The sequence below is a fragment of the Desmodus rotundus genome, chromosome 5 (genome assembly GCF_022682495.2).
Source record: "Desmodus rotundus isolate HL8 chromosome 5, HLdesRot8A.1, whole genome shotgun sequence".
Taxonomy (NCBI): domain Eukaryota; kingdom Metazoa; phylum Chordata; class Mammalia; order Chiroptera; family Phyllostomidae; genus Desmodus; species Desmodus rotundus.
In genome coordinates, this window is record NC_071391.1 from 134,678,935 (window position 1) to 134,702,526 (window position 23,592).

Below are 23,592 nucleotides of genomic sequence, written 5' to 3' on the forward strand. Positions count from 1 at the left end.
GCCTTTGATCTTTATCAAAAATGATGTGATTAGACACAGTATTAATGATAAAATAATTAAAATGGATAGTCTGGCCATTTTTAAAGCCCTTCATTCCACATGGTCTGTGCCATATGTATACATACAATGTTTTTTTTCTGGGAGCAAAGCTTACTTGCTGGATTTCTTGTAAATTTGAACTATTTTACCCAAGTTCCATGCATGTCTTTCTGTGAGGTGAATGGTAGCATACTGTCTTTTCTTAGACTCTAAAGTGATTACAGAGTTAAGTCACTTGGAGTGCAAATTCCTAGGCATGGACCAGTCCTGGTAGCTACGGTCAGTATGTATGTAGTAGGTATTTACCTTCCTGGTCTGTGGTATTAGCTTAGCAGGAGACACCTGGCCTCTTCTATGGTACAAAACACCCTCAGATCCCCAGGATTCAATATTAACTGCCCTGTACCAAGTATTGACTTCTCCGTGAAGTTACTTTTTAAACCCCTAAGCACACTTTCCCAATTACCATTACCATGAGATTAACTTCTGACACATGGACCATATTTAAACACAAAAGTAGACATACACAGATTTGAGGTGAAGGGAACATTTACTATGTATCCTGTGTACATAGCGATGCACACATACTCATTCAAGGTAGAATATACAGGATTGAACTTACGCAAATTCCATTTAGTTTCATAAATTCTATTCAAATGAATTAAACCAGAGATAGAAGCTTTGGGATCAACATACTTCTAAGAAACATGAATGACTTTTTATAGTCTGGTATGAAATGAAGAATGCAGGCACAGTATAATAAGGTACTAGAGTGAAGGGTAGGGAATCCAATCCCCCCCCACCCCAACTGCCCCCACCCAGCTCCATGCATACTCACCATGATCTTTATGAGCTTTGTCCCGACAAGCTGACCTTACTGAGCTGATCTACACCCAGTCCTGACAGTCACATAAAACCCACAAACAAACAGGGAACTGGTGGACGCTTTTCAGATTTAGGATCATGTTCAAGCTTATGAATCAGATTTTTCTGTGTGTGGACATGACAACTATGGAAAACTGTAATTTAGGACATATTCTTTTTATCCTTTTATGTAGAATTTCACTTTAATGTGATGCAAATGACAGTTAGAAATACATTCAGTGAATGTTAAAGGCTTCCCATTAAAAATTCTGTATGCATTTTACATTCTAATTCATGTACAGTCAAAAACCCTGATAAAATCACAGTGCTGATTTGACTGCTGCACTTATCGTATTAATGAGGATACTTTATGCCTTTTGAAAATTGGGATATGGTCCATTATGTGATTGTAAATGATGTGATTGTATCACGTAAATTTGTTATTCAATCCCACCCCTCCCGCCAGTCAGCTTCATATATAAGAAGATCTATTGGTGAGCCAGAACCCAGGCTGGAAAACTGGGCTGCACACGAGACATTTCCCCTTTTGGCTTTATTTCCATTTATAGAAAAAATATAATAAACATGTGGGTAAATATGTGAATATTTATATATATTTTTCTTCTAATTTTTTTTAATTTCCCTCAAAACTACAGGGAAAAGGTCACTAAGGAAGTCAAAATGAAAGGAAGAAGCAGATGGGCCTGAGGCTCCCTCTGGGAGGTAGCGCTTGCCCCCACGGCCATGGCAACGCCCTTTGCTTCTTGACCAATCCTGGATCGCCTATCGAATGAAAATCTTCCCTTCTCCCCTCTTGCAACAGGTGAGAGGTTTGAGAACTGTTGCTGGCCAAGGTTCCTGAATTCAAGTTGCATTTGCATTCCTAAAAATACCTGCTCCTTTTTCTATTTATTTATTTTTCTCTCTTGCCTGACTAATTAGTCATCATTTGCTCCCAGGAGCGCCCAGTGGGAGTGATCTATAAACACAGCTGCAGGAGTCCTTTGGCTTCTTTCTGCCCTTGTGCCTTCTGCTTCTGAATTCATGGCATAGATGTCTACCTTGGTAAAGGTCAAAGAACTATTTTTTTCTCCTGCTCATCACTAGAGACACAAACACCTCGCCTGACATCAATCCCTCCAAAGTCCCCACAGAACAAGTGTAGGAGAACTCCCAGAAATGCAGTATGGCTCCAGCAGCAGAGGCATCTGGGAAATGTTGGAGTCCTAACTCTCTGTAGCTTCAGGCTTTGCTGACTACCCAGAAAACAGGAATGCTGCCCAAAGAGAAATATCATGACCCCCCCCAAGGAGGTTAATGAATGTGTAGTGTGATAACTGCTCATGGTATCTGTTAACTCAGGAATGCATTGTTCTTTCTGGTCTTACCCACCATGTGGTCTTACTATGAACCACCTAGTAAAAGGGACCCTGTTCTGGGAGAGGTGTGGTTTCTTCCCCTCTGGCCACCAGTGGGAGCAGCTGCCTTCCTTACACACGTATGTAAGTTTCTCCTATTAAAGCTCTTATGAATTTGAATAAGACTACAAGTCAGTTCTTTGGAACCCTGAATTTAGGTTTTGGGGGCTTCTCCCAACAAGTTAGAGCACTGCCCACAGAAGCGACTTCAAAACTCAGTTTAAATCAAAGGAGGGGACTACCACCCTCAGCTGAGTAGTTCTCACAGCTTCGAAGGGCTACACACTCCATTGCCTCTGTAGGGTCTCTAGTCTCGCCCAGTAATTATCGGAGAGGAGTCTGTAGACAGAGATGCTTTCTGTCCACCCAAGCCACACCAATTGTCAATTGCTGCCTGTGCTTCTGTGTTTCTTAAGGATTTTCTTTGGTTCGGGACTCTTGAACATCTGTACACTGGATTATTTTTTCTTTAGTACTCTAAAAATTATCTTTTGTTGCCTGGAATTTAGAGGAAGTGACAATGACCTTCACAATGGAACACGCTCTGCACTGAAGTTCTTAGAATCTGGAACGATACCTTCCCAAATTTGTGACACCCACTTGGCGACCTCACATTCCTGTTGTTCTTGCTCACCTTGGAAACTGACCTTTAGGCTTTGTCAAGCTCCGTGTTTTCCCAGAGCTCAGCTGTTGTGGATAAATTGTGTTGTTGTTGTTTTGTTTTGTTTTGTTTTGTTTTAGGTATGTCTCCTTTGCTGTAACATCAAAAATATACAGTGCCACGTGTTTCCTCTCCTTACCCCCATCCTCAAAGACAGAGAGATGCCATACAGAATGATTTGCATGGGAGAATACAAAAAAAATACTGTACATTGTATTTTCAAATGATTTATGGGTAAAGGTAAGTTGATTGACTAAGATTTACCAAAAAGATCACAGGGGTACTCTCATGATGGAAACACATTTTTGGGAGGTTTTCCCCCCTTATTTTAGATTCAAAGGCCAATAAGAACTTTATACAATCCTCTGGACAAAGATTGCTACATCCTAATCTCTGCAAATCCACTCTGTTCTGTTCACCTCTCTCTTTATTAATCAGTCCTACAGAGCTGTATCAGTCCCGCTACACACACAGCATTTTCAAGCTCTTGTTACTGAGTGGCCTTTTCTATACTTTTGCTTTATCTTACATTCAATTACTCACAGCTTGTTCTGTAGAATAGGACTGCCTCCATTTAGGCAGTAGCACATAATGTCATCTTGCTTCATATATTTTACTTCTACCTCTTTTAGGAAGAAGCTCATTTGAGAAAACTTGGCTCTGCCTTTGGGGATGAATCATTTACCTTCTTTCATTCGGGGCTGAAATTTGTCTCCTCACTCCCTTTGTTAATTAAAAAAAAACTTATTTACATCTTCTCAGATCCCATTACTTAACTCAATTGCTTATTGTTGCAGTTTTAAGAAAGACCGAGTCATTTTCTTGCTTTCAATCACTGTCGGTCTGTTTCAGGAGTTCTACAATGCCACGCTCACAAGCCTGCTTACTTTCTTTGGGAAGACTTTTCTCTTTCACTCTGATGTGCAGCATCGCACATGTGGTGTGTTTCCCTCTCATGCATAGGAAGGATGGCTAAACAATCCCCCTGTAAAAGAGCAGAAAGGAAGATACCAGGCCTGGCAATATCGCGCATCACCTTGGACTCTACGTCTGAGGATGGAAGCAGCCTAGCATACTTGGTTCTTTACGAATTTGCCCTGATTTTCCTCCGTCTTGTCCTTTCTAATGTGTTAATAGTTCCTTAGAATAAATTTTCTTACCTAAGATGGACCTCACCTTTTCTCTCTTGACACTGCTGAGTAAATCAGGGTGTGGAATATTATCTATGCAACCTGCTCTCGGAGAGGCGTTGCTGGCTGAAGCCACGCTGTTCATATGCCGTTCTGTACCCAACTGTGGATAATAACAGAATTGATTTCACCCGAGGAAAGACAAAGGAACCTCGGGGCTGCTTTTTGCTTTATTTTGTTCTCAGGTTATTCTGCTGTGAATGGTAAGATCTCTCACTCAAATATTGGGTCATATTTAGCTTCCTGCATGGCAAACCCCTGTGGGGTCACTTCTGGCATTGCACTGTGAGGTGTGACTGATCTATGCCCGTGTGTGTGTGTGTGTGTGTGTGTGTGTGTGTGTGGGCACATGCGCATGTGGCCAAATTGTAACACAGGCAACTCTGTGTTTTCGAGTCCCCATGAGTACCACCTTATTTTTCTAAATTATTCTATTAAGAAAGTAGATTTTAATCTGAAGACTAAAACTTGGCTTTCAAATCCTCCGACTTTAATGAAGACTATTCTTTAATAAATGGTAATACAATCATGAATAAGTCAACCTACATAATTATAAGGGCAACACTGATAATAGTCATTATAATTCGAGTGCTTAGTACATCTCATGCATGTTCCACTTGCCTCATGCTTATTAATTAATCCCTTACAAGAGATCTATTAGGTATGTATTGTGATTATCCTGATTTTACAGATGTAGAAACTGAGGCATAGAGAGAGGGTATGTTACTCATTTAAGCCATAGGTGGTAAGTGGCAGATCCAAGATTCGAGCCAGGTGACACTGGCTTCTTAGCCTTGTCTTTTTAACTACTGCACTTTCCACCTCATTGAAAGAGAAACCTACAACCTCTCTTGTAATGAGCATCATGTCAGCAAGATCTTTTATAATAATTTAAGGAAATTCTGATGAAATAATTGAAATTAAAATGATTTCATTCCTAATACCTTAATTGTGATTCTTTCAACTATATTATGCCTTAATGTTAAAACAACCTAACACATTATCTAGAATAATATAGAAAATTCAGGGAAGTTAAAAACATACAATGATTTTTACTTTTTAAAAAAATTCCAAATCAGGTGTATTTGTTGTATAATTCATTGCATTATTACTTTTAATTTACATCCCTGTCTCACTCTTTACCTTCTGTTGATGCTCACTGATGCTTTTACAAAGTGAAAAGATGAACACCCACTGAGGTTGTCTTGGGAATGTGCACACAGAGAATCAACCGGAAATCTCCATTTTTTCCTGTGCTTCAAATGTGCGCTGCCAGACCCATGTGCCAGGGCTCATACTCACAATCAAATGTTTGTAAAGAAAGATAGTGAACATTGAAGGGTTCATGTTCACGCCAACTTTAGGAGCATGTGAACTTTGGGTCGGGTTCTGAGCTCACTGACCCCAAGCTGCCACATGTGCTTGAGAGACCCATGAACACAGAAAGAATGCACCAGATGTCCTGGAATTTTGAAAGTTCAAGGGATGTTGGATTTTATGTTTTGCATATTATCTATTACTTGCTGAAGATAGTGTGTTTCTTTTTCATATAGAATTAAGAATAGTGAATGAACTGTTCCTTTGATCTTGTGCAAGTATAACCCATTGGATAATGTCAATAAGCATCAAATTGGTAGTCAGAAATTACAAAATAGTACAAGTTAGCATAAATATCATAAAGCATTTTGGGAACCCCAAAGAATTCGTTATTTCTAGTTCTTACTTCAACCAAGTCTTCATTATTAGATCAATATATCAGATCAAGAATAAGTGGAACCCCAATGTCACACCATCCTATCAAAATAATTATCTTTAATTAATATAATTATTGATCATGTAGTAGAAGTCACTGTCTAGATGATATAAGGCTTTTAGGATTTCATGGGAATGCTTTACAACTTAATTATGTTTCCCTGGGAGATTATAACATAATTCAATTTATTTTTCCCATGTGTTTCATCAATCATTGGTGAATAGGAGGAATATCAGAATCTCATTTCTATGTCAATTCCTACACAATTTAGACCAGTCATTTCAGTAGAACAGAGCTGATTAGAAGACAGGGTCCCTCCCACATGAGAATGCTCTGCATTCTGTTAGTTTTATGGTATGTCACAAAGCTAACTGCAGAAGCCTGTGATAGCTATGTTCCAGCATTCATAGTAAACCAAATTAGGCCTATGAAACCTTCCTTCTTAGATATATAAGGACCTGTGTTCTTCTCTGGGCCTTGGTTTCCTTATCCAAGGAAGCTGGTGATGACTAGGCATCCTTCTACTTGTAAAGCTCAGTGCTCTAGTGTTGCTTGTGATTTAGCATTTTCATTGTCTGTGGTGTGTGTCCAAGTTTCATGTACTTTTGAATCAAGAGAGTCTTGTTCAAATACAGATTCTGACTCAGTAGCTCTAGGTGAGTCCTGGGCTTTTGTCTATCTAACAAGCTTCCGGGGGTGCTGGAGCTACTGATCTGTGAACCACAGAGTTTAGTAAGGAATGATGCATAGAGACAAGGGGGGAAAGACCAGCTCTTCATCTTCCTGTAGTGACATAGCCATGTGCTTCCCTCCCAGGGCTAGAGTTCCCAACTTTCTTCTGCAGAGCTCAGCCACATGCCTCCCTTTCCTAGCTACCCCATGCAGAAAGGGGCTTCAGGAAGACAGTATGTCCACATAGAGTACAGATCCCTTTTCCAAGAAGGAAACCACAGAACTTATCAGGAAAGCTGTGTGCCTCTAATGTCAGCCATTCCCAGCCTGCTGAAATATGAAATAAATGAGGTGGAGTTTAATTTTAGGGTCTACAAATTTATAATGTGTTCATCATTCCTGTTGCCACTTTACATGGCAGGTTGAGGTTGACAGACATGTTTTGTGAGCAGAGCTGCATTGGAGTTCCGGCTTAATGAAGCACTCACACCCTCTCCTGTCCCTCCTCTAATCTCCACCAGCAGCAGGGAGAAAGTGGAGCCACTCCTATCAGAGGTTTTCAGCACTGGAAATGTGCATCTCTTTTGCTTTCCTGGAGGCAGGCTCTGGGGAGTTTTCCCTAACTGGACCTCAGACAGGCTTCCCAGCAGAGGGCGCACTGCCCCAGTGCCCTGACCCCAGCGCAGTTTCCTCCTCTCAGGGGCTGGCTTCTTTCCCCAGGAGTCTGGATGTAGGGCTGCAGGAGGGTCAGACGTGGGCTCTCAGGAAGAGAAGGGATGAAGAGTATTTTAAGGGAAAAAATCAAATTAAATCATTTCAGATATGAATCAGTGACTTCTAAAGTGAAAAGTCTATTTGACTACTGTTAATGGGCAGCTTTTTATAATTCTCAGCGATTGCAAGACTAAGTTCCCTTTCTTAAAGCTTCTCCAAACCTTGCACCACCCAGCATTTGTATCCTTCACTTTAATGAGTACTAAATAAGAATTATACAATGAATTTTAATAATTCTCACTGGACAGATAATTAAGCAGGGAGCCGTCTTTAGAACTGTTTGTTACTCTTTCTGCCTCTTACAGACAAGTGCTTCTACAGATTCCAAAGAAAGAGATCATATATATATATATACACACACACACACACACAATGATGTGTGGGTAGATTTTCTCAGTAGCAAATAACCTAATAACCTCCTGAATGAGTTGAAATAGTGAAATAAAAACGCACTTTTTGTGGCCCACCTTCCCTGAACTCCACTCTCCATTTTCCCCAAACTCCTTGGCACAGGAAATGAACTCCCTGAACCTTCGCAGGGGCTCAAGTGTGTCGATTCCAAGTTTTCCAAATTCTCTGTTCCTCTGTAAATCATACAGGCATGACCCAGCCCAGTCATTCATTACAAAATTCTTTTCTTTTCTTTCTAATTTTTCTAACAGCTTCTGTTTTTCCTCATTTTTGATGGATTCTACCACAAACTTCAGCTAAAGTGAGTGCAGACGACCATAACATTACTCTTACATAGAGGGTATTTTATTAAGTCCAGCAGTTAAAAATGTACAAAGTTCCTTGTAATAATCCATTCATTCTGTTCTCTCTTGATTCTTGGAGTAAGCCTGCACAATTATTCAAATCCCAGCTTTTAGCTACAGCATACACCTCGCCATGGGGCTATGCCTCTGTAATCTTGCTTTGGTCTTGCATGTCAAATGGAATTAACTCCCATAAGAAATGTGTGCGAAGACAACCCAAAGTGTCTAATCCTGCTGCTGTCTTAAATTTCTGAAACTCTGAACTGTCATCTTTTTCTATTTCTTTGTTGAAGTTCTCACTTATGCTTCAGTCCATCCAAAGCTGAAGTTTAGGAAAATTTGCATTTTTATATATTTTTTCAGTTATGCTCTCACTTGGCCTTTTCACATGTTTTCTTTGTACAAGGATTTTTTTTTCTTCCTTCAAATTCCAAGACTATTTTATACACAGTGGAATTTCAACGAGAGGTGACTTCACTTCCCCCCTCACCCCCAGGGGAGTACACAACTTGAAGCATCACAACACTAGCTGAAGTTTCACAAGCCCAATTGAAAAAGATATGGGTGAGAGAGAGAGAGAGTGTGTGTGTGTGTGTGTGTTTCTGAATATTCTATGAAAGAGAGAAGAAATAATGATGTCATTATTACTATACCTTAACCACTCAACCTAGCTAATCACGAAAACTAATTCTGTCTCGATTGAATCTTAAACTGCATCATCTCCCTCATGAATAAAATGCTTGATGAAATGAGCTTGGTTAGTCTACTTGTATGTTGTATTAAGAGTAAATTAGTTTGATGAGTAATTTCATACTCTCTCTTCCTGCTCTAGGGGGCCTACTATTCAAAAATGCTGAGACTGTCCTCTTCCTTCCTCAGCGTATCCTGAACTGTTTACCACCTCCTGCAGTTCCGAGACATGAGGAGTTTGGAAGAATATTCATTATCTGCAAAACAAAACCAGCACTTAATATTTTTTAATTCTTTTGAATGAGTAAGATCAGATTATTCTATTTCTTCTGAGTGGCTTAGCCTCTTGCCCCGATGTACACACATTCTATCATTCAGCCTGGAGGTAAAGCTGCCCAGGTTGCAGTAAACTCCCCTCACAGCCTGTGTGCTCAGTCTGATAATGACACGTGGCACATATTTTTCAGTCTCCAGTTATTCAGCATCGTGGGCTTTTCGAGGTGTCTTGACTAAGTGAGGTGTGGAAGGGTAAAATTATAACTTAGTGTGGTGGATATTTAATAAGTGGTAAACCACAGCATTCTCCATTTGAAAGTTAATTAAGGCCACTGGCTGACCGGGCTTCTGCAGAAAACACGTTCATGGTTTAGCCATGGAAACAGTCACAACAACGCTCAGCTAAAAATAATGGCCTTCAGAGACATTTTCTCTGCCCATTCCTCAATACTTACTGTTAATTTTTTCTTTAAAAAATTTTTTTTTTGTTTTCGTAATAAAGGGATTGTCACATTTTTTTAGGAAATACCCAGTAGTACCAGCTTCTTTTGAGACTTGGCAGTTTTAGTTAGGCCTGGCCAGTGGAAATTAAAATAAAGAGTGATGATAGGGGATCGCCGCATGACCAAATTGTATTTTTAATGCTGTGTCCAATGTTTCTTATAAAGTAATCATCCATTATGTTTCCTTGAATCTCTTTGCCTGGTTAATAATGGCCTTTAATCTGTGGACGCAACTAGTTTTGGCACAAGATAAGTTAACTCTCTAGCATCAAATAGTTTATTTTATCCAAATAGGGTTTGAGTTTGTGGGAGAGCCCTCCTTTAGTGACACACAATATAATATGAATTATGTTTCTATGTGCTCATTGTTTCTCTGTGATGAGAGTACTATAATAAAACCATATATTCTGTGCAATATATTACTTTGGCTAATAGTATTGAAAAAGCACATTAAATGTAAATGTCCTTTCAGCATCTGGATGGTGAAGGCAGATTGTCTTATCAAATATCTTTATGCTATTCTAGGAACCAGTAATATTTAGTGTAGCTGAAGTAGGCAATAGCAATGTATCAGGCAGATGTGAAAAAGGTGTAACCAACAAAAAGTGGTATCAAGGAGGCCAGAGTGATTCCGGGACTTTGTTAGGCTATTGATTTCACATTGTTTTTAATGGAACAATAAGTATTCTTTTGAAATCACTCTGGTAATGGACACACTGTCATATTGGTCCATAAGTCCTTTTGTTTAATTTTAAGCTATTTTACTAGCATTAGAGTGTATTAAGACAAGGTACTGCAAAAACCATCTCCTGCCTCCCCGTCCACCTGCATTCCAGTGGGCGTCTCTGGGCCTATCTCCAGAATTTTGTGCTCCAGTGACACTTCATCCTTAGTAGGACTCGGTAAAGGAAAAATGGCACAATGGGACAAATATTCTTCCCACCTTCCAGGATTTGTACCTCATGTCTTGCATATGCCATCCTATACCAAATAGAGATCATATCACTGTCCAAGAGACAGAGAAATTCAGGTTTAGGTGTCAGACATCGTCCTGTTTCTCCTGGCCACATCTGCATCAGGATATTCTAGACAAAACTGACCTGGAGTTGTCATCCCTACAAGTTCTCACTGTGACTCTTTTAGCCTAAGATGAAATGACAAATATCAATCTCTGCCAGTGTTAGTGGAGTTTTTCAGGCTTTACTTTTCTCATTGGCTACTTTAAATGAATACAAGCTTTTGCTGGTATGTTTCTCCTTCTTCCCACTCTCCTTTCATTTTTGTTATTCATCCTAATGTAATTTGAAATGCCCAACTTCAGACCATAATCAGGTCAGGAGGCTCGGGAGACTTCCAGCAAGAGCAGGTCTTCTGAAGAGGGTCTTTTGCACACAAGAGAATGAGCCTTTATTTATTATCTCAGGGATAGCAAAACTGGGGGAGAGCAAGATGGTGCTATGGCCATCCTTTCAAGTGGCAGCTAACTTGGTGAAACACCCCGGTCCCCATGGTGTATGCACAGACTGCCCCTTAGCTCAAAGCCTTCCTGCTGTCCCTGGCTGCTGGCTCTCTGGGCCAAAAACAAAAGCATAACATAATACACAGAGAAAGTGTCAACAGAAACCCACTCTAGGAGCCTCGCTCTGGGAAGTGGACTGGATTTACAGTCCACACAAAAGCTCTGGGAAGGTGTCATTGCCCATGGCCCCACACCTAACACTGTGACTCCTACCCATGAGATGGAACATGTGGCTTGTGAGGCACAAATCATCTACTTCTTCTATGCTTCTGAGGGAATGACCCCCATTTCCCCAGCCACCAAATGAAGATTGTTGTAGACTAATGAACACTGAACTTTGCAAAGAATAACCTGGGTTTAAATGCTAACTTTACAACCTGAGAAAATTACTCTCTCTAATCCTGTTTCTTCATTGATAAACAGGATAATGATATTTCCCTTCCTGATTATGGTGATGAGATGAAATACAAAGATGTATCATTGAGAAAAATATCAAAGTGTTTATACCAATATAAACCAGCCAGATGGATTTTTGGTCAGTGCAGGTGCTTCATCCTGCCACGTAAGTCTGCCTAAGACTTGTGTGGATGAAGAAAGATAATGATCTCCTTAGGCAGCAGAGGTAGAGAGAGGAAGAATGAAAGGACTCACAAACTCTGTGGCCCAGGCATGTTTGTGCTCTTTCTCACTAGCATTTAGCCCAGGAAATGGCTGCATTGACTCTTGTGTGACTGAAAATGATTGTGGAGGACGGTGACCATGCCATCTTTTTTTTGAAGGTTACACTCCATTTCCTCAGACCAACCAATTCAGAACCCATCACAATGCCATCTACAGAGTGAACACCCAACACTTTGTGATACCCACAGAAACTTGCCAGAATATTGGACACTTACTCTCAAAGTAGAAGGCCTTTGAAATGCGCCGGCTAGGTGAAGGGCAGTATACATCGGGGCCTGTTTCTCTAGCCTGTGTAGCACCTTGGATCACGAATGGTACAGCAGTGTTCTGAGGTCCAAACATCAATCGGGATGGCCTAACGTTTGGGAATTGCACAGGTGTCTCTGTAACACAGATCACAAAAATACATGTGTGGCGGCCAGGGGAGTAAAGAAGCAGAAAGTGGAAGCTACTGAAGCTCTGTGAGCCTCTGTGTCCTCATCTGTAAAATGGGCTAGAGCTTTTTGAGTCCCAGAACTGAGAAATTAATGAGATTATGTAGGTTAAGCCTCATCCTGGGTGTCTGGCTCAGAGGCGGCGCTCAATAAAAGGTAGTAATATTTACTACGAGGAAGCGTATAGAAAAGGGCCCTTTCTTCTGCCTGCCACCTATTTCAAGCCTTTGAGGCATTTCTGTAGTAATTGGTTGCTAGGGCTCGGCATCTATCTACAGAGAAATACATTTTTGTGAAAGGGCTCTGAGGTGGTGGTGTGAGGCGTTTATTAGTGATCTAAGGCAACATAAGTTGCCTCTGGTGTTTATTGACCGTTTCTAGCTGGAGGCACAGAAATGCACAGGCACTAAAGGGTGAGTTACTGTTGGTTGCTACTCTGTGGACCAGCAGGGACTTGGCGAGCTCTTGGAGGACAGAGTGTCTTGCATCAATCAACACTGACCCCTCTGGCTGAATATGTACAGGCATAAAGAGGCTCCTAAATTAGCCTCTGTTCTCCTTAGCTGGATGAATGAAGATGAAATGCAATCCCTGGAGTGGGAGCAAATGTGTGTGTGGTGGAGGACTGAGTTGTACTCTGGAAATTCAGGCCAATCCCTTTCTGCTCAAAACACATCTGAAATGCCTTTATTTTCCATGGGCCTATTAAGTATTTACATTTAATAAATTGATATCATGGAGATGAGGAGGGAAAGGGAAGATGAGGGGAGAGAAGAGAACGGACAGAGGGAATAATACTCAGAACTACTTGTTTGGTGAATGAATTACAGTGGAGCAGGGGTGGCTTAGGACTAATGCCAACATTTTCCAAAGTGTATATTGATGAGACGGACTAATGCTCTGGACAGAGGTGTAAGGTATGGTAATAGCCAGCTGATCAATTTTTAATAGCACCTAGAAAAATGTTGTTTTTCAAAAAATGTTCCTTTGAATATTAATTTAGCTAAGAATGTCAGAGACCTGGCTAAACCACATAAAAGTCTGAAATCATATAAAAGTTACCCTTCCAGGATGTGGTGAGGGTGCCCTACAAATAATGCTCTTGTTTTTGAGAAATGTTAGCATATACCTAGGGGTTTTCTTCTCCCTTCTCACTAGCTGTAATTTCTCCTTTGGTTAAAAAAAAAAAAAGGAGGAAAGGGAAGGACTCTCCAGGTGAAAACATATAAACATATCTTTGTACATCCTCACATTTTCTAGGTTTTCTGTATGGTCTGATGGCTTTCATTTCATTGTTTGTTTGAGATCTATTGGTACTAAAAATGCTGGTAAGAAATAGTAAATCCATGAACTGGACACTCTGTGTTAAGAAATTTCCTTTGCTTTCTATGAGGCATCAGACTAGGACACTGAATACTGTTCCAGATGAGTGTGTGACAGAACCACACCCAGCAGCGTGGGATCTTCTGTGAGCCAAGTGAGCTGGAATATATGGATAACTCAGAAAGCATGGATAACTCAACACAAACCCTGCTACTGAAGAAGCAAATCGAGAAGCTTGGTAGGCACCTGTTCATGCACAAATAGGTCGCCTCTATACACACTTGAACTATGAAGAGCCATAAGAAGTATTTCTTTCTCAAAGTTACCAGACCTTCTCAGGATTTCCTTCCTTAAGGGAACAGATTGTGAACCTTAGAGGTTTGTGGTGGTCTGGATAAGCTTGAGGATTCCCTTCTTGTTCATAATAACAATTAGCATTTATGGGGCACTTTGTAAGTGCCAGATGCTATGGTACACACTTCACATATATTAATGCATTTAGATCTCTCAAGAACAATACGATATAGGGCCTGTTACAAACCCTGCTTACAATGAGAAATTAAAGGCAAAAAAGGTCAAGCGATTTCTCCAAGGTCTCTATAAGTGGTAGAGCTGGGATCTGAATCTGGACTCTTAACCATGCTTATTCTGCTCTGGGCTTACAGTGGGGAGCCTGGAAAATAAGATGGACTCTGCCAACAAATTATATCTGGGGAGAGGCCTTCTAAAGCAGTGCACTTACAGAAAACATTCTTAGAATTTCTCCGTCCTCTGGGATCTGCAGTTTTTCCCTCTCAAACAAACAATTAAAATCCAAACAAACTCTAGAGACAGTCTCCAGATTTAAAGAACTGTACTTGAACAACAATAAAAAAAATACAAAAAAATTGTAGATACAAAAAAATAATAAAATTTTCCTAATTAGGATTCACTTCTAGGACAGCCCTTAATGATGTAGATACAGGAGCTGCACTTGGGGTTCTCACCTCCAAGACCAGTAGCTCCAAGGTCCCTCTGCTCTATTGGAATAGGTGCTTGCTCTTTGCAGCAGCGAACAACACAGAGAAATGTCAACCTGAAGGGGTGTGCCATGTCGCAACAGGCCTGTGATTAACTTCATAGAAGTATGGCATTCACGAATGCCGGACGGTGACTCCATTTGCTTCTGTTTGCAAATTTATTTAGGAAGAAATTTGAATTTTATGTTATGCAGATACAATCTAGTTCCTCCTCCTGTGTCTCTTCCCTGCCACCTCCATCTGCCCCTCCTCCCACCTCCAATACCACCATGAGTTTTAAAGTCCTTTAAAGTTTTCAAAGTGCTTTCATATACATACGCCATTCTTTACGTCAGGTCAGGGTGAAATTTCATTGCATTTGGCCAAAGGCCATTTTGAAACTTTAAGAGAAAAAAGGAGACACAACATGATGTTTGAAATAAAGGGATTAAAACAGAAAACAGTTAAAGTTAGAAAGGATTTATGAGTTAAAATATATCCTCTATTAAAAAATACAAAACAGGACTAACTGACTAAATACATAACATGTTTTACAAAACAGTTGGGATTTAGACAAAAGCAACTAAAAGATACAAATTATTTAAACAAACTATTAAAAATAGCATATATGTGTCTTTGATTTTAAACATTCAAAATATACTCATCACAAAAAATTGAAGGATATGAAAAGTGAAAAATCAAAACTATAGACATTCATAATCTCATTACACAGAAAAAAACCCTATGACTGTGTTAAGAGTCCAATCAATCCTTTAGTCTTAAGTTACACGTGCACACACATACAATGGAGTTGGAAACTTCTTCACGCTATACTCATATATGCTGAAAATCAATGGTGCCTTCTCATTTCTAAAAACTCTGATCTGGCCCATGTGATTCAACTCTCCTGAATGAAAAAAATATAAACAACTCATTATCCATTAGCAATATTTCCATCACTTCTGATTTGTAAGTCTCCTTTCACTTTACCATTCAATCTATTCAAAGTATGATGGTTTGTAGAGTCTTCTTTAAAAAAAATATATGCCTTTTTAGGAAATTGCTCAGTCTTTTAGATTGCTCCCCTACTCCTACTTTTCTTTTCCTCAAAACTATGTCTCAGTGTCTGAAAGACAGGGCTATAGCTAACATTGACTTCCACTTAGAATGAATTATAAAAAGGCAAAAATACCCACTCTTCTGTGATGTCCAATGTCAAAAGACCTCCCTTTCTCTAGACCAATAAGGCCTATACCAGGGCACATGATTTGCCAAAAGAGGGTGACACCTCAGAGAGGATATTTGTACACAACTTACTCCACCCCAAGGGACATCCCTGCAGAAGGACTTGCTTTATCTTCACGGAAACAGAGGAAAGGGGTACTTGAGTCCTTGTCCTATCTCGGGCCCCACAGATCTCTGCAGCAAGGTCTTCCTCCACCTGGCTGCTCTTTGCCCGCAGGTGTTAATGGCAGGTTTGACTTGGGACCTGCTCTCCTATTTTTTGGTCAGGACTCTCAAAAATCCCCCAGGTGCCTCTCACTCATCCCAGCTTTTGCTGATGCTTTTGAGCCTCTGCCCTAGAGTGTAACCAGCCCCAGTCCTGGAAAGTCCTCCCAGAGTGACTGCTGAGGAGGCACCTTTAGCACAGGGGGCACCGTGCTCGGCGCACTGTGCTCAACAAAGCCCTCCTGAATCTTCTCTTCAGCGTACACAAAGATATTTCTGGGTCTTGCCCATGCCATGTGGAAGTGAGAACAGCTTATAGAACGTAAATTCGCCATCTCCCTCTTCCTACCTAAGTGGCACCACTGGGTTCATTTTATGTGGCCATCCCCCATTATGCCTGTAATTGAGATCATTTCAGTTTCTGCCTGAATTAATGGAATTTAACGGAAATTAATTCAATTGTTGTTAAATTAATGGAAGGTCAAAGGAAAAAAAGGAAGAGGTTTTAAGAAGCTTTTATACAATTTTCAACATACATTGTACATCTTATTCCAAGTTCACACTTTTTCTTCATAAAGAACTTGAGCCTCTGTGGAACAGTTATATCTCTTGAATCCAAAAGGATTTTCAAGGGGATCATTTGGTTCCGTGATTTTGGCTTCTGTGAACTTCATACCTGTTATCTAGGACAACTTTTGGTGAAGGCCAGCAAACAGCAGGATATACAGAACCAATTTTAGCTGATGACTTACACAGTTGATTGAAAATTTGCATTTCCACTCAACTTCTCACTTATTTACTTATTTTTTTTAAATAGCCCTCTCTGCAATTGTTAAGGAGTGTGAACATGGGTTTTTGATACTTATGCAAAGTGAAACAGCAGAATCTTCAACATTAAGAAGGTAAAAGGTTTTCTTGCAGTTAATTAAAGGAACAAGAATTATGGAATTTTATAGCCCCTTAATTATGTTTTTAAGGTGGGAGTTAGCTAGCAAGGGGTGCAGGAGAGACTGCAGTTGGCCACTCTGTAGATGGAGTCTGACTTTTCAGGGCTCTGCCTATGCTCAGACTGTGACTCGCCACATTTTTGAAAGATTGTATCTAAATCCACACATTCGTTAAAAAGATATTTAATAATTCAGTTAGAATGATATCAATACATACTTTCCTAGTGGGTTTTTATTTTTCTCTTGTTAGAAGTACCAAGCTCAAACAGGCCGCCTCTGCATACTAAAAGGTAAAAGAGAAAGTTTTTTCAGTGTGGCCTGCAGCATGGTTAGACTTGCTTCTGGACACATCAGCAGTCATGTGGGGGGAAAAATAGTAACACCTTTGACGTACTAACTCTAGCTGGTATTTATAGACTTATTTATCTAGTCCAATGTACCAAGGCCTTTATTTTCCCTCCTTTAATCCCCACAACAAAGCTATAAAGTAGGTATTTATACCTGTTTTACAAATGATGGAAACTGAGCCTCAGTGGCATTCACTAACCTGTGGAAGGTCCTACAGCCAATGAGTGGGATTCTACCCCGGCATTTATGACTAAAAGACCATGCTGATGTGCTACATCCCTTCCCTGCCCTACCCTACCCAAGCTGTTGGGGAGATCAAATACAACCATATATATAAAAGTAAGAGCTATTTCCAACTAGGCAGATTCTTTACAAGGTATTTCCCCCATCTCTATTTTCACATTATGTCTCTTTGCACTATTGATAAAAAATATGTAAAGGAAGACAATGGTAAAGAACAGCTTTTAAATGTATCGATGACTATGAAAGAATTTAAAAAGGAAGAAAATATATTCATGATATCTGCTTATTTATACAATTCTTTGATTTTTCCTTTGGTTTCTGTCAGAAGAATTATGAAATTATTTATAGTATGCATATTAGAATTTGTAATTGGGAAGGAATTTCCTATGATTTGCTACGATTTGTATCTCAGTTCATAACACATGCGGCAGAGTTCCTATTAATGTGTCCCTTGAAAGAAATGTTGTCTGGGACATTACGTGTTCTCCTACTAACATTGGTTTGTTCAAAAAGGACATATATGGATGAGAAACAAGTTCTGTTTAGGAAATACTGGAATAAGATTTGTTATTAGAAAACCGACTGCACAGCCCTGAAGGATGGGGGGAATGGTTGGAGACATATAGAGTGAAGGGAAGATCAATATCACAAGAGACTAACTTTTACATGCCATAGACACAATTTAGTCCCCACCAATATGAGTGATTTAAAACTAGAAAGTGGCCATAAAACAAACAATTTTGGGGATATGCATTTACTTCATATATTTAATTAACTAAACATTTTTCAGCTATCTTCAAATATGCCCTCTACTAAGTCAGAAAACTTCCAAATCAACCATATAAAGCCTTGAACCCCTGGCCTTGGGGCACCTTCTCTGGTCTAATTCATCACCTACAAGACATTTTCTTCCTTGTGAGTATCTATAAAGTGCCCTGGACTCTGCTGACCCTTCGTCCTGTCGCACCCTCACTGGGGCGGGCCTCATCCTGTCCTGCTTCTCTCTTTATCATGCGATTTGGTTTTGTTTTTACATTCTAGACTTTCTTCACTTGCTTTTTAATTTCTCTCTACTTACTCTGAGTACCTTTCAAAAAAACAAAAACAAAAACAGGCACTTTCAACAAGTGAACAAACTACTTCCAGCAGTAGGTTCTGTTTAATTGCTGTTTTGTGCCTCCTGCCATTTCACCACTTTTCTGGAGATTGTGGAAAGGTGTGTGTACTATATACTCTGAGAGTCTTTGAGGTCTCCACAAACTCCTTTTCTCCTTTTCCATTAGTACTAGAGTGTGTATCTGGCCATCCATGTAATTTTCTTTCAGGGACACACTGATATTTATTTTTATTTTTTCTGTGGGTATAAACATAAACACAACAAGTTTGGGGAAACTTTTCTTATATCGTTATCCCCTTCTTTATCTTCTGTTTCAAATTTCATTCCTTATCATCCCTCAGTATCACTTAGATGTCCTACTTTTGTGTTCTCATGATGTATTGTTCAGTTGTAGAACTTATTTTAAAGCAATGTAGTCAGATTTCTTGTCTTTGTTTTCCAAAATGCACCTTGGCGGTGAGCACTGTCTCACTGCAGCATTATGTCCTCGGGACTTAGCACTGTAGTACCTAGTAGGAGCTGGGTGGCAGCATAGAAACTAACCTGTTCTGTGGAATTCCTGCCTTACATTAAGGGTGGGATATTTGGGTTAAAGATAGGATTACTAAGAGAGTATAAGAACATAAGGTGGGGTTGATTTGGAGAATGTAGAAGGCTAAAGTCAGGTTCTGCTAAGAATATCTGTAGAGTTCCTGCCTTTTCACCTGTAGAAAGAGAATACCATGTTCTCCAAGGTTGACCCCAAAGGTGCAACCAAGCTCCTCCCAAGTTAGACTTTTCAGCAGACTGAAGAATGAAGCAGAGACCTGCTTTATTTGCTGATGTCCTTTTAGTATCTCCCATAACTAAGGGCAAAGTGGAGTATAAAGGCTTCGATGAGCTCTGAGAGTTAATTCACTTGAATATACATGTATGAGAGCTCACTTGGTGCTGGAGCTGCAGATTTGAAGACAACTGGGATGTCGTCTCATTCATTCTCTTTCCTCAAGTGGATTAACTATTCTAGTCACTACAGCTACCTCTATGTCAGACATTCCCAACACCACTCGAGGAGATCTTTAATACTTTCTTGTGAAGAACTCCACGTGGCTTCTGTTCCTGCAGGTATGCATCCATTTTTCTTTGCCCACTGTGAATTTAACCTCAGGTTTTCAGTAGATGATATACTTGAATAGGGTTCTAATAGATAATGTTAATTGGTAGTTTACTATATATTATATTTTTAGTTCTTTATTTTGAAATATGTATTGTGCCTAGAATGTTTCTGTCCACTGAAATACATACATGAACTAGATAGAAAATATCCCATTTTCATAGAGCTTACATTCCCATGGGGGCAGACAATAAGCAAATGCATAAACTGCATTAGTCAGCATAAATTCTACTATAATGCTATGAAGCAAACAACTCTGAACTGAAACACCAAACATCCATTGGCTCTATAGCGGTTCTGTGCGTAGGTGGGAGGTGACTCCTCTTAACATGGATTAGTTTATCTTGGCTCAAATCTGGCAATTGGGATCAGATCTGTTCCACTTGTCTCTGTTTTTCCCCTGGGACAGCAGTTATCTGGGGGCGTGCCCTCTTCCTGGGGAATGGCAGAAGTGCAGAGAATGTGTCAGATCATGTCAGCAAGTCTAAAACTGCTTCAGATCCATTTACTAACATTTCTTTAACTAAGACCCATGCCAGGCCCCACAAGAAAGGATCAAATAAGTATTTTTCATTCATAGTGGGAAGAACTGCAAGTTATATGGGAAACAGTGTGAATGTATAATCTTATAATAGGAAGGAAATGAGGAGCTGAAAATAACAATTCAATTTATCCAGCACAGTCTGCCCTCTTGGTCATGATTATTCAGAATCCTCTGTATATGGGATATACTCACTGGCATTCCCAAAATCCCCCAAAGTCTCACCCACCAAGTTCAAAGTTTAGGAACTCATGATCCAGGTCTAGATGGAACTGCTCTTGATGTGGACATCCATGAACTAAAAGATACATTATTTGCCCCTACACATCCAATATGCAAGGTTGGAATAGGAATGGGATAAACAGATTAAACAGTTATACTCAACAAATGAAAAAAACAAGAGAAACATAGAAGTCACTGGTTATAGCAATTTTGAAATTCTGTTGAGCAAACTTTACCTGGATCCCTTACAAACGATTGGCATATACTTTGGTTAAGCCTTTGTTTTGCACCTGATTAGAGCTGACTATCAATTTCCTCTTTGCTCTGCTCTTATAATTCCTTTTTTCATCTTTGGCTTTTCTGATGAGTACTAAAGAATATGCTCTTCTTGGTAGCTGAGCAGATTTCTCAGCCTGCTTCCTGCCTGTAAAATTTTAGGGGCCTAGAGATCTTTATATATCTCAAACAGACATAACTTTTTAAAATCTAGGCTGGTGGAAATTTTTTCAATACAACCCTCTCAAAAACTTTGTGGTTTTCTGTGTATTTTTTCAGGCAACTACATGTGCCAGCTGCTTGCCCCACAATTCTTTGAGAGACATGCTCCTTTCTAGATAGAAGTGGAGGTACTCTGCATGTGGCAGTCCTGTGTAAGTTGTACTCTCGGTTTTCTTAATCTTTTCAAGGGTCTTAACAAAGGGTGTAACAAACACTTCTTAATTTTTATTGTATGGCACTATCCAAATGGCTGCCCCTTTATATAGAAAGAAATGGTTTAATTTTTCAAACTTCCAATTCCCAGAACTTCTGAGTTCTTTCATTTCCCCTAGTCCTGCTTTCAAACCAGTTTTTTTAGCCAACATCTTCTAGACAATAGCAGCTAACTCATACTATGACCATTCTTCCTCAAAAACTTCTTAGCCCAATGCTATAAGTCCACTTAGTACATTTTTTGCCTTCCAGGATATTACAGTCAATAGTTGTACATTTTGCTACCATATAATATGGGCTGTCATTGTTCCAGCTTCTGATTACAATTTTGTAGAGTTTCTCTTAACTCGCTATGTGAGCCCAAACCAGATGACACATATTTTAAGTTTGTTGACAGAAGCAGCCTATTTCTGGTGTAATTTCTATATTAATTAGAAATTGGCATAATTACAATGAATGACAAGCTTCATACACAAGTCCAGATCTCAGCAGCTCAAGCAAGCATTTGTATTTTTGCTATTGGTCCCATGGGTAGGCAGAAATAGCACTGGTTCAGGTCATGGGGTGACTTGGTTCTTGGCCTCTGATTAGGTTTAGTTTTGTTCTAAGAGTGTCTTCATTTTTCTTCAAAAAGTGACTACTTACAAGATATATTTCCTTGTAGGGAATGGGAGGAGCACCAGGATGTAAGTAATACACACAACATACATAAAGTCTCTGTTCTCATCAGACCTACCATTATTTAGTAAACCAATGCAAGTCACATGGCTAAACCTAACATCAATGGGGTAAGCATTCAGTTATTTTCTGCCCATAGTTACTTGTCACATGGCATGTATATTATAGCGGGTAAGGAGTCAAAAATTGAGAGCAGTTCAACTTGTACACAAGAAAATATTGCAAACAAGAAAATATCAACTAGTATACATGCTGTGAAGTGATAAAAAACAGAGTAGTGCCTAGAGAATGCTTAGAAAGCTATTAAGCATACTGTCTTGGAGATGACATTTAAACTGAGGCTGGATGCCTTCCAGATAGAGAGACCAGACAGTGCAAGGACCCAGAAGTAAGGATAAGCTCAGGGTGATGGAGGAAATGACAGAAGACCATGGAGAGGTGAAATCAAAGAAGGAGGCAGAGGCCAGATTATTTGGACCTCTGTGATTTTTTAAAAAAATTTTAATTATATTTTATTGATTATGCTATTACCGTTGCCTTATATTTCCCCCTTTACCCGCTTTCACCCAGTACCCACTACTGCCTCAGAGAACCCGCCCCCCACCATTGTTCATGTCTATGGATCATGTGTATAATTTCTTTGGCTACTCTATTTCCTATACTGTACTTAACATCCCTATGCTATTCTGTAACTACCTATTTGCACTTATTTTATTTTTTAATATATTTTATTGATTATGCTATTACAGTTGTCCCATTTCTCCCCCTTCACTCCACTCCATCCTGCACACTCCCTCCCTCCCACATTCCCCACTATAGTTCATGTCCATGGGTCATACATATAAGTTCTTTGGCTTCTACATTTCCTATACTATTTTTTATACCCTCCCCCTGTCTATTTTCTACCTACCATTTATGCTACTTATTCTCTGTACCTTTCCCCCCTCTCTCCCCCTCTCACTCTCCTGTTGATAACCCTCCATGTGTGTTGGGAACCACCCTGCCTGGGTTCAGAAGCTGTAAACCCCTCATGGCTAAGGCTGAGTCAGAGACCTTGGGACCATAAGCCACTAACGAGACAAAGCTTATCTCCCTGGCAGGGGCGCCACCTCTGCCCACTTTACTTTACCCTGCTTGGCCCTGAGCCTGACCAGTTAGCCAATGACGGGTAAGATTCCTCAAGGGAGGGACGACCTAAGACAGGCATGGTCACAAAGAGGCCCACAGGGAAGGACTTGAGGGGCTATAGAAACAGGGGGTGATGGACCCTCACCCCTCGGCTTTGACATAGCCTGAGTCCTCATTCTGTCTGCATGAAGTCTCCTAATCTCTTGGCTGCCTTACTTCCCCTGCTCGATTTAAGCCTGAAACAATGCCTTAAACCTGAAACAATGCTGGAGATGGGTGTGGCCCTGTGCTGGAAAGGGCAGGTTCCCTGGGGTGATCAGGCCTAAGAAAGAATGAGTAAAATCCTATGAAACCTGCTTTGCTGAGAATACCCTCAATTTAAATGATAAGGGTCCAAGCCTGAAATGAGTTTGTTTCCCAAAGTCTTATAGCCCTTTAGCTAACTGACCCTGACTCAGAATAAGCCCTCAGAGTTCTTTGTTTGTTATCTATGGTTTGATCCTAA

The 23,592-nt window shown here is 40.0% G+C and overlaps 2 long non-coding RNA genes across 3 annotated transcripts in view; both read left to right on the forward strand.

Moving 5' to 3' along the window:
• The window catches only part of LOC139440928 (uncharacterized), a 535,155-nt gene extending 525,488 nt beyond the window's left edge, over positions 1-9,667 (forward strand). The window contains exons 7-8 of one of the 2 annotated variants that reach the window (XR_011651245.1): positions 1,560-1,726; positions 8,959-9,667. This is a non-coding gene — a long non-coding RNA (uncharacterized lncRNA). The remainder of the gene's footprint in view (positions 1-1,559; positions 1,727-8,958) is intronic. The other variant, XR_011651246.1, reaches the window with a different exon arrangement.
• Positions 9,668-13,592: 3,925 nt separating this feature from the next.
• LOC139440929 (uncharacterized) lies at positions 13,593-21,206 on the forward strand. Its single transcript, XR_011651247.1, has 3 exons — positions 13,593-13,790; positions 18,328-18,452; positions 21,126-21,206. It is a non-coding gene; the product is annotated as an uncharacterized lncRNA (long non-coding RNA).
• Positions 21,207-23,592: the final 2,386 nt, after the last annotated feature.